This window comes from Drosophila simulans, chromosome 2L (genome assembly GCF_016746395.2).
Source record: "Drosophila simulans strain w501 chromosome 2L, Prin_Dsim_3.1, whole genome shotgun sequence".
Classification (NCBI taxonomy): domain Eukaryota; kingdom Metazoa; phylum Arthropoda; class Insecta; order Diptera; family Drosophilidae; genus Drosophila; species Drosophila simulans.
In genome coordinates this window covers 19,835,846-19,843,828 of record NC_052520.2, presented here as the reverse complement: position 1 = coordinate 19,843,828, position 7,983 = coordinate 19,835,846, and the positions used below count along the sequence as shown (strand labels likewise).

The 7,983-nt window shown below is 43.0% G+C and overlaps 1 long non-coding RNA gene across 1 annotated transcript; it reads left to right on the top strand.

Moving 5' to 3' along the window:
- Positions 1–1,746: 1,746 nt before the first annotated feature.
- Positions 1,747–7,055, top strand: LOC27208554. Its single transcript, XR_001600925.3, has 3 exons — positions 1,747–3,062; positions 3,125–3,304; positions 3,372–7,055. It is a non-coding gene; the product is annotated as an uncharacterized LOC27208554 (long non-coding RNA).
- The last annotated feature ends 928 nt before the right edge of the window (positions 7,056–7,983 follow it).

The following is a 7,983-nucleotide window of genomic DNA, read 5'->3' as shown; positions in this document are numbered from 1 at the left end:
AAGTTTTGCTTCTTAAGCATTGCAAGTGGACTGTGATGATAGCTGATAGACAAAAAAAGCAAGCTAAGCTCAGAATTCTATCTCATAAATAAAAAAATTAGCTATATTTAAATAATTGGCGACTGAAAAATGGACGCAAAATATAAAAAAAAAACAATAGTTAGAAAAATAACTTAATTGGGGAACATGGAAATGTTTTAATGTTAAACATTAAACATAATTATAGGACCCCATTACAATTGTAATGGCCTCCCCGTGGTGTTCCCTGGGTACCGAATATTACATATATTAAAAATAATTAATTAACATAACATAATATAAATAAAATAAAAATAAAATATAAATATGTAAACGGTAGCTTATTCGAGCGGCGATTTTAACAAACGAATTTAAAAAACTTTAAAATTATAATAGTCAGGGAATTTTTATTTTATTTCATCATATTGCTACGAAATTGGCCAAAACTCCAAATATGTAAATTCGTTTCATCGATCAGAATTGATTTCGCCCCGAAAATCGTCTTCTAGCACAACACGCACACATATACGCGTTATCGTATCAAGCTAGCAAATTCTATTTTTAGATTTCTTACGCTCTCAGCGTGAGCGAGCGGAAAGAGAGCAAATTTTGCCTTCACAAAAAAGTGTCTGCATAGTGCCAAACGAATGTATGGCCGTTACGCATCTTGTTATTCTAGTGTCTTTGGTGTGACGCTGTTGATCTGCCTTTTAATGACTTTGTGGCAGATGATGTGAATCTGGCTATAGAAGCAGCGGCTACTGAGTCATGACGATGAAACTGAGGGAGTAGCAGAATAAACCGACGACAACTATCGAGGAGGCCGTAAAAGCGGCGACCTAAGGCAATTTGTACTATACCTTTTTCGAGAAGTCTTCTGTTTAAGTAAACACGAAGAAAAGTATTTGCGTGATGTGTCTGTTTTTATAGTGAAATTTTATGTACAATTGTGGTTTGGATCCCCGTTGGCCGTTGAAACTTTTGGTTGAGAAAGGCACCTCTAAACATTATCTGATCGGGCTAAAACTTTACAAATTTTACACCAAAACGAACAATTTGAGACCATGAGACTTTTAATTTTCGAATTGCGCAGTAATCTTGCATTATAGCAGTGGCAGAATGCTCAAAATTTAAAGCGGTTCAGTCAGACCGATAAGAATGCCATAGGAATCTGGATCAAACACAGGGAAACCGCTCCGGGCGACTTCGCCTAGGTTCTCTCTGAAATCCTCACCAAATATCAACGTTTACACTTACAATGAGGTCCCTCGGTTGTCTTCTATTAAGAGTATAGTGGTCGTTTGCCAGCCGATTATTGCGGCGCCTAAACCTTTTATGGTAGCGACAATATTAATCGCATGACAAAGCTGCAGAAGCGCCCCATAATTTTCATTTGCACCGGGTCATCGCGCCGCAATGTACCTTCCCCGAAGCTACCACTACCGTCACCGCCTTCCCAGCCGGCAGGCTTACCTCATCCGTTCGCTATCGGCTACGGAGTGACTAATAGCTGACAGACGCCCGCCTTATATAGGCCCTGGCTGGACTTAGTGTGCCCGCCGTCTGGGTGGCATTTGCCTATATAAGTGTGACCAGACTGCTCGGTCCAGTGTGACCCTCCGACCGTGCATGTTGGCGCACGCGCTCAAATATTTAAATTTGAATCGCATCCTATTTATTATTTCATCTTAATTCTTTCTCATTCATATTCTTCAGTTAGTTTTATTCTTAATTTCATATATCTTATTTATATTCATTTTTAATTAATTATTCGTCGCTGAGTTCTACTCTTCCTTATATTTCATCTTTATATTTAAATGTGCGCGGCAGGCGTCACAAACCTAATATGACCTTCATCATACATATTATTAATTTTATTAATTATTATATATTTCTCATCTGATTCTCATCATATACAGTCATGTCACATGTTCATTTCTTATAGGCCATTACAAGTTTGGACTACCGCCACCATTTAATGACAAAGACCACAGAGCTGCAATAAAATTGTCCAAAACTTTAGCTCAGGGGTGCGATGAAAATCAACATGAGCAAAACAGAAAAATACACGAAAATAAAACAAGGGGAAATTCCAGAGAGAGTAAAAGTTTCAACTGCAGTTGCAGCATCGAGTGCAGCCAGCACACTTTAATTTGAATCGAAATAAAATTAAAAAGAAGAAAACACATAAACTGCGTAAACAAGTGGGTAAAAACGGCGAAGGAAGCAGTAAAAGTTGCGAATAAAAACTGGTAACGCGAAAAGTGAAACTGGCTACGGTGGAAAGTTCCAGCTAGTTGTTGATGTTCTTGCTGTTGACGCTTATGGGCGACGCAATGGCGACACAAAGTTCAAGGTCGGGCCAAAAGAGTGGTGCCACAGAGTCTAAGTTTTATGATGGAGCCTCTTCGCTGGTGTCCTTAAAATCCAATAATTGGCCAATGTTCTTGGGCCAATGGCCCGCGCTGGCTAATGAGAATCCTTCGGAATTTTTCTCGCAGATTTGATTAATGGCGGTGGCCTATCCAATAAGTGTCAATTACTGAGGACGTTTAGGCAACTGGCAACAGCACACACTTTGCTGTTTTTTCCTTACCACATCACCGTGCCTCCCTCAATTACCTTGTTGTTGCTGTAATTTGGCTGGTAACGACATCTGACAGGGCTAACACGCCTCCAAGCCCAAGACTTTAAAATAAATTTCTAGTCAATTCTGTTGTCGGTTGTCTGCTGTCTGCGGTATTTTTATCATGCCAATGACGTACAACAAATCCCCTCAATTCTAGAGGTGGGGTGGCCATTGGGTGTAACTTTGGGATTTATCTCAGGGGATTTGCTATTTTTGTATTCGAATTAATGAGTTTTTTTACCTTAATTTTAAGGATTGTCTTAAGTATTCTCAATTTCGAGAAACTGTAAGCCCCTTAATTGAAGCACTATAAATTATTTGTACTCTTTCAGAAAGCAATCCCCTAACTGAGAAGGTTGAACAATTGGATTTATTGGATTTATAGGGGAGTTCAGCGTGCCCCTTTGGCTAGCAGGTATATTAATGTCAAAAAACCAAATAAATGGCAGTTGTTGACTTCCTATTCATTATAATCAGTTGATATCCAAATGGGAAGTGGCACTCGAAGCACAAGGTCACTGCGGCCACCTGACTTTCGTTGATTGCCCTCCAATCACCATAAACCAACAACCAGCAGGCGGTATAATATCCATCATTATGGCAGGGCCACCACCATCCCTCAACATTATTAGCCCAAAATGTATGCATTATGTTTTAGTATGTATTTTCATTACCGCCGCGCCCTTAATGATTAATATTTTATGCACTCTTCCTTTTCGCAAAGGACCTCCTTCCCCTCTCCCGCCACCGATGAGGGGGTGGGTGAGGGGCAGACGTCTCACCGGCACAATGGAGCAGACAGGAAGCTAGCGACAGACAAGTGCTGGAAGGCACGGGAAAGGGGGTGGGACTTTCCCTTCGTTTTAGACCTTCCTGCACCTGGTCAACCCCACTACGCGGGGTCTTCAAAGCGCCAGTGAGGCAAAGATAAACACACGTTAAACTCAAAGTGGAGAGCCACGACTCCGAGGTACCATGGACTACAAAATAAAAGAGTTAACAAAAACTCGGGTGGAATAGAGTCCCCTTTACATAATTAGAAATAAGTGACATAAGTATCTCGTAAAATGTCATTTAATCATAAGTGTATGTGAAAATCACACCAAATGCAACATACCCCTACAAATTACAGGTACCCTCTAAAATAAAACAAAGGAATCAGGCGAAGAATGGGAAAACGACACAAGAAGAGCGATGAGGAAATTGCGAGAGACGTGTAAGAAATTATAACAAGAAACATTTATTTTTATTAAAGCCAGGACATGGCAGGTGGTCATGGTGAGAGGTGGTGAGGGGGAGGCTGAGGAGTTAAGGTAAAAGGATCTGCTTTCGCAGCAAGTCATACACAAAGTGATCTCATAATCATCTGCCGTGTGTATTTTGCTTGGCAGCGATGCCAAAACGCCAAACAAGGCGCATAATTTTTACACAGGACCTCCAGTCCCCTGTCCCCCCATTCTGCCACATTTTCCCCGTCTTTTCGCTACGCTTTTCTGACTGCAGCCGGAAAAGCGAGGAAATGCTGCTCCTCCTGCTGCTGCTGCTGCCTTCGCCGTTAAGTTTCAGCGCGTGTCTGTGTGCAGATTAAATGTTTGTCGTATTCTTTTGGAGAAAGGCGGGTATTAGCCCAGTTGAAAGGAGCGCAGTTAGGGAGACGGCGGGCGGTATATGTGTGCACAGCCCAAAGGACATCAGTTTATTACGGTTTATTAGTGAGAAGACAGGCATTTCTCTCATCCCCATCCCATCAACGAGGTTGCCAGTTGAGTAGGCATGTTGCAGGTGAAAACTCTCCCTTTGGCATTCAGCCAAGAGATACAAAGACGACAAGGATATAAGGATATATGTAAGGATGGAGCCAGGATAAAATCCAAATTGTTATATCATTGGCGCAGCCATTTTAGGAAATGCCTTATCATTTATCTATAGAAATTCAGGTATTGCTTTGTTTACTGTGCGCCAATCAGTGCGATGATATCGATGAAATAAGAGCAGTAACTAACTGACAAGTGGCTCAAATTAACTTTAATTAATGTAGACGACTCCATGTGCAATGAGTGCTTTAATGCATTCAAAGTAGCTTTCTTTTCACTGTCTTTTTTCTGCTGGTATTAGCCCTTTGTTTCACCAACTTCCCAGCTCCCAGCTCTCTCAGCTCAACATTTGCAGACCGAATTCGTTCAGCTTCCGGGTCTCAATAATTACAGCAGCATTGGGCGCCATTATGCTGCATAGTTAAACACACAACTGGCTTAAGTAATTAGAAGTCGATTACACAGACCGCGGGCGGCATTTATGCTGACTGGAGCTGGAGGTGGTTAAGGATTTGGCCCGCCGAGTTGCGAACAAGTCGGAAACATTTCGAGCGCATTCAAATGAAGGGGAGAACTGCAGCTGCAAGTCGGCTTCGAGCAGAAATCCTGGCAATTAAAAAGGACTAAGAAAGTACACAAGTGGAGGGCGGCTAGTCGGCGCCAGGACGAGCAGAAATAAAAAGCGAAATGAAAATAAAGTCGCCCTGACAGTTGGAAAATGGCCAGGAAAACCAGGAGGGCTGCCACCAAAAAGGTGCAAACAGAACCGCAGAGGAACAAATTGCCGCGAGCATTGCAACAATTAGTCGAAGTCTGTGTGCCCCCCACATGACCCAAAACAATCCGGAAAAGTTAAAATATTTGCGCACACACACGATGGTGGGGGTTTGTGGAGACCGCGTTCAGAGACCACGACAAATTGCCCACAATTCGTGCCTAATTTTTTGCAGACAACTCTTTCGCTGAGCTGCGCCATTTTTCGCGTTACTTAAAGTGCTGCTCAGCTTGGGCTTGAAAAATCGGCTGGGAAAACCGTTTGGCGCACTCCGGGCCGCTCTGCACTTTGGCTAATTGAATGCGTGATGCCATTGCCATTGCCATTACAGACTGCGTGCAATGTTCCCGGCTTTGTTGGATCCTGAGAGCCTCACGACAGCCGAGGAAATCTGGAATCTGAGGATGAAAAGCCTTGACGGCGGCGAGTACTTTTCGCTCTTCTCGTAAATCTCCTCGTCCTTACGCCCCTCGTTCTTTTGCCATGAGCATGACAGACAGTTCACAGTTCAAGCAACTTTTTGTGAGCCAGCCAGGTTAATCAAATTTGGAGGCAGCCTGGGACATCTGCCATCGGAATTTTCGGTTGAGCGGGCCAAATGAAATGCATAAAAATAGAGCGACTTTAAAGCAGGGCTTAATACACACTTTAAAGCATGTGCAATCCAAATCCAAACCAATCCACTGCATATTTAAGCATCAATCGATTGAATGACGAAACATATAGCAAATAGTAAAATACTTTTATTTGACTTCCAACAAACCACTTTGAACAATTAATTCTTTATGTAAAGCCATTAAGTAATCAATTAGATCAAGCGAGTTTCTCATCTTTAATGCAATTTCGCCTCGCAGAAAAATGAAATACGTTGTTGTCCCAATGTTTCTCTGTGGAAAATGGGATTTCCAACGTATTGGCCGTGGGCCGAATTCATAGAGATGGAAATGCCCGGTGCCGAAAAGCTTTTATCAGAAAACACTAGCCAATCAAACAAATAGGCAAACAAATCTGCATCAAAATAAATTCAACTTCTTGCCACTCACTTTTTGTCCGTTTTGCATTCTTGGCGGATGGACGGGGAATGGGGGGGTAAAACAACACAACGCTCGGAAAATGACCAAGGGCGATTGGGAAAACTGTGTGAGGAACTCGAGAGTGGAAAATTCGAGCGAATAAAACCAGAAACAACTTTGAACTGAAAACGTTTCCTTTTGCCTTTTTGGCAGCAGCACGGCAAGCCAAGTGCCCACACAAGGAAATGGAAAACACATCAAAGGATTGTGTCCTGGAAACGGCTGTTTGTCCATTTGAATGTGGGCGTGGTGAGGTCAATCAACGCGATTGAAAAGTTTTTCCATTAGATTTATGTTATAAATAAACCAGCGATGCCAATCAATTCAGCTGTCCAAATCGCTCCTACTTAGCGGCGAAATTAGTTTGAAAATTCAATCCCAACCCCAACGAACGACAGTGGCGAGTATGTCGATTTTTCCCCGTCAGCTACTTGCATTTAAATTGACAAACGCCATTCAATGCAGACATCGTAACTGGAGCGTGGTTTGGTTGAGGTGACTGCCATTCGAAACTTTGCGAACATGCGGCCAGTGTGTTAGAATTGCAGAGCGGGGAGTTGCTTCGACATCCCACATGACATCATTAAAATGCAAAACGCAAATTGCATCCATGGCAGTGAAATTGGCGAGGCAAACAAACTGTGCGGAATGTCGAAGGGGTCGGAAGCTGGAACCAATCGATAAGCCAGCCAGCTTGGGAGGGATTTGAACACTGATCTGCTGCGACATGACTGCAAATGGGAAAGGCAACATGGCATCATCTTCATCCACATTCGGCTTGGTTTGCTTGGAGTTCTCCAAGTGCTGATGCCACGAGTGTGACATCATCGCATCGGGCATTATGATTAAATATGCTGCGAGGATGTGGGTGTGTGTCCTGTATATTTACATTCGTATTTATTTATACATGTTTGTATTGAATACCTACTTATTTGCATATAACACAACGGATTCTTTGTGCTGCAGAAGCAACTATTTAAATAGGCATAATTACTAAGCACCTATGTAGTTGCCAGCACACAGATTACATTATTTATACTTGTCATGCAGATGTTCTGTCTGCCCACTCAATCATAAAATTTGAATTATTGTCGTAGTACCGTGCTGCAGTTGCCATTCCAGTGTGCCGAGCTGTGTCGTACTTGTTTTATTGGTTCGCTGGAGCATTCAATCATTCGTATATTATTTTCCGGCAAGCCACCTTAATGAAGGCACATCCGCAGACTCGGACTCACGAACAATGAGGCAGTCGGCATTCAGCCTTTGTGATTAGCATGGTCAGTAAACAGAATCCGAATCAGAACCACAACCTGACGCCTTTCCCGACTGCCCGACCGACAGGCCAACCGACCGGCAAGTGCAAACTTAAGGGCTTAATCAAAGAGACCACCTACCACCACGGGTTCCGGTTCCCCTTTTTGGCCCTGTTTAATTTATGCGGGCCGAACTAGCGACAAACTAGGGCTGAGACTTGAAGTGGCTTAGATGGAATCGCAATCGGAATCGGAAAGGGCAAGGGAACGGGATTGGGAACGGGAACGGGAACGGGAGAAGGGAGGAGGTGTTGGCCCGGGACTACTCGATAATGCTTAATACCAAAGGCGATTACACTAATGGTGATTGGCTTTGTGCTTTACGAGCGACTCAAAGTGCCAGCGAGAGAACTTAACGGCT